This window comes from Sinohyriopsis cumingii, chromosome 2 (assembly GCF_028554795.1).
Source record: "Sinohyriopsis cumingii isolate HCF-2022 chromosome 2, ASM2855479v2, whole genome shotgun sequence".
Lineage (NCBI taxonomy): Eukaryota > Metazoa > Mollusca > Bivalvia > Unionida > Unionidae > Sinohyriopsis > Sinohyriopsis cumingii.
The window spans coordinates 23,456,126-23,460,050 of NC_142962.1; the positions used below are offsets into that span (position 1 = coordinate 23,456,126).

General features: G+C 35.0%; 1 long non-coding RNA gene across 1 annotated transcript; it reads right to left on the bottom strand.

Annotated features, from left to right (window-relative positions):
- Positions 1-460: 460 nt before the first annotated feature.
- On the bottom strand, positions 461-3,260 carry LOC149804469 (uncharacterized). The gene is made up of 3 exons (XR_016413928.1): positions 2,881-3,260; positions 2,350-2,694; positions 461-2,130 (listed from the first exon to the last, which is right to left on the bottom strand). It is a non-coding gene; the product is annotated as an uncharacterized LOC149804469 (long non-coding RNA).
- Positions 3,261-3,925: the final 665 nt, after the last annotated feature.

Sequence of the window (3,925 nt, forward strand, 5' to 3'; positions counted from 1 at the left end):
CCAGGATGAAATTACTTTTTCAACGTTCACATATGACCATTACTGAATAGAATTAAAGAACATGTTAGATTATAAAACATGCATTTTTAAAATCTAAATGTTTCTTTTTCAAGGCTCTCTGAAAGCATCAAAGTCAGAAAAGATGATCATGCACAAAACCACAAAATGTATCACACGAAACAAGTTTGATTACATTCCTGTAAATTGGCATGTAATGTCATTTCAGTGTACAGAATAATAATTCTAACTTTATGTTGCTGCATTATATTGCTAAGTGGGAACAACATAATGAACATAAATTATGTTTTGTTTACTTTCAAACGTTTAATTCTAAAGAATTCTATAGCAATATATATATATATATATATATATATATATATATATATATATATATATATATATATATATATATATGCATCTCATAGAAAGTAACATTTCCTATTACAGTATTAAAAAAACACAGCAATAAATGCAAATAATATGAATCTTGTCTTATAACGAAAAGATTTTAACCCTGAATTTATCTGTACCAATAAAATCCCAAACAAGGTTTTTCAAACGATCTGGTTAAAAATCCATCATTAAAAAATATTTTCAAAATGGTTGATAAAATTTTGACAAAAGACCTTCAAAAGTATATACTACTGCATAAACAAGGGCTGAATTTTCTGTAAAATCAACTTGTCGTTTTGTAATTTGTTAAACCAGTCCCCAAACCTGTATTGATAAAGGGCTCCTATCATTTTTTAATATATAATACAAGGGACGACAATTTCTCATTTCAATTCTTAGATTCAACAATTATGACTACAAATTTTGCTCAAAACGAATAACAGTCCGTTTTCTAGTCCGAATTTCTTCCGAATATTCCCACCCCAGTTTTCACATTTGGACATTTAGGTTGGGGTGTGGGGTCATTGCAACTGCATATCGAAAATTTGGTATGGTAGTCGCTTACCAGCGGGCCTAGAAAATTTAAACTTATGTTATATCGACTCATATCTGCATGAAATCGATAGAAAAATTATTTGTTTTCTCAGAAATTGCAAGTATTATAACGATTATTTCGTTAATCCGCTGACAGACAAGACGAAACTACGGCGTAGATGAAACATGACCCAGTACTCGCCATTTGCATTACTAGTCACATGACTTCACAAATCTCAAATGACGACATCGGAAGTCCAATAGTTACATGATATCAACAACAAACGCCTTTATAATGTTGTTGTACAGAAATTCAATTATATTAATTGAAAGTCAGATACTTTTTGTATAAACCAGCAATATGGCCAGTCTGATTTATCAAGCACAGAGCATATGCCAACGTGGTAGTCACGTGATACAACAAAACTCCAAAAGTTGTTCTCGGAATATATAAATATGGAGAATTATGCGTTCTTTCGTTTTTTTTTTTTGGTTTGGTTTTTTTTTTTTTTTTTTTTTTTTGTATTTCGATTACAACCAGTATACGATTTTCATTTAATCTTTTTGTTTTCTTTTCCCTACAACATTTGAAAGTGTGGGTTGTTGGATTTGTGTACTCATGTGACTAGCAATGCAAATCGCAAGTACCAGGTCACATTTCATAAACGACGTAGTTTAATCATGTCTTTCAGCAGAATGAAGACATAACGATTTTAATACCACCATGTTAGGACTCGACAAATTTAACTCACGATCAGTTTAGCTACCACTCAATTACATGATTATTTCGGGCGTCAAATGATGGCGGAAAATTCCCGGGTTTTTCCCGACTTTCATCAATATTTTCGAAAGTTAAATACTTTTCAAGGTCGGGAAAAAAAATATCATTTTTCTTCCGACTTTTTCCCGATTTCCTGGTAGCGTGGGAAGCCTGTGTTGTTGCTACAGTGATTATACTTATACTCTGAGACCATACAGGTCGCCGACGAAGCTAAAACTTAGAGGTTTTGATCTCGTGCTGCATGTATTGGTCCCAAAGTGTGTTTAATGATTTTTAAAATATGTAGCTTCGTCTCTCACGTCCTAGGTCGTTACGCTGGACGGCTAAGCGCACCAGATCGGTCTCCCTCCGCAGCAGTGGCACTAGGTGGTAGAAGTTTAGTTCCATGTGTACTGCCCTTGAATTTATACGATGGTACCAGCCTGAAAATGTAAAAAAAAACCCAACTAACAATTGAATTGTAAACGTAATAATTATATATATATATATATATATATATATATATATATATATATATATATATATATATATATATATATATATCAACATGTATAAATATTAATATGATACTGAGAATTATATCCTGCATATTAATAGACTAATGTATTTATACTGATATGCTTTATTCTTGCTGTGCTTACCTTCAACGTCGTTGTTCATTCGTACTTTCTGGCGGTATACTGACCAGGCTTCAGCTGGAAACACTGGGTTGTCCAGCCACTGCCTGCCGAGGTATCCGATAAGGGTCCGTGTAGCATCGGTTGTAGCCTTCACATGCAGCATCTGCACTGCTTGACGTATGTGAGCGCTGGGCAGGAACTGAAGGGCCAGCACTTGACGAACGAAGGAGTGAAGGCAATCTCGTCGTATGCACGTTTCAGCCAATCCAACAGACTGAACGTGTCGCCACAAGGTTTGGGACCAGTGGAAGGCACAGCCCTTAAGTTAGACGGCGGGAAAGGCCTCTCTGATGGCGAGCCATGCAGCTGAAAATATGCAAATAAAAATCCCTTAATGATATTGTTTGTGTATGAAGCCATTCTATGTGAAAGGTAATACCATGTCCTAATGATATTGCGCGATGTAATTAATTTTTGCAGACATGCACTGTTAGCGTTGTTGAGTCATGTTCAATTTTAAATTTACATTAATGTTATTAATATACAGCTTACCTTTTCGAAGTCCAGTACGAATCCTTCTAACGATACATGTCCCAACCTTGACTGCAGAGAACGAAACATCTGTAATCAAAGAATCGAAATGAGGTCAGTGTTCGTATTGTGTTGACCATAATCAATTCTACGGCGGTTACATAACGTTATTTACCTTACATTCAGCAATGACTCATCATTTAATTCTTGGAAAGAAATACAAATGCTGAAAAAACTGTTGAACATTCAAGAGACATATGTTTCAGGTTCGAGATATCACGACATAGTCTCATCACAGAGAGTATTTATTTTGTTACTGTTTCTTCTAGCTATCCTATATCTGTCCAATAAACATGCTGCAAATGTCAACGAATTTTGTAACAGGTAGAGATAAAGTAAGCTTTAACATAATGGCTTACAGCCAGATAGTCTGACTTCGTCTTTCGGCTCATTAGACAAAACACAAGCGGCAACAGCTTCTATGCGCCATTCCTTTCGATGAAGCCATGGATGGACATGAGCTGACCCTGTTGTCTGAATGGCTCACCAAGGACCTGGAAGTTATTAAACAAATGGACATGAAGGCTATTATTGCCTGCTATTATAAATTTAAAACCGACAAAATCTGGAGCTCAGCAATAACTGGTACTCGTACAGCAAAAACTAATGAAGACAACGTTATGATTTACCTTAAATGTTCCATCCATTTACCACCGTTTCGCTTCTCGCAAAAGTCCTAACTGATATTCAGTTGGCAGCAAGAAGTGTCGATCCCCATCCACTCTGATCTCTGCTACCAAGAAGTCATGAGCGTTGATGAAGTCCTCATTCACCTGTAAAAATCAGAATAAATAGATAATTGTTATCAATATCATTCGTGTGATAAATTATTCATAACTTCGTCCTCTCATAATGCACAATATGGATCAAAATATAGCTTTGTTAGATGCATTTTAGTGCCCATATCATATTGACTACTACAAGTTACAAATACAAAAAGAGACGCAATTTAAACTACCAAAGTTTAATTCCCAAAAAAGTTTGATAGCAGACAGTAAGATTAATA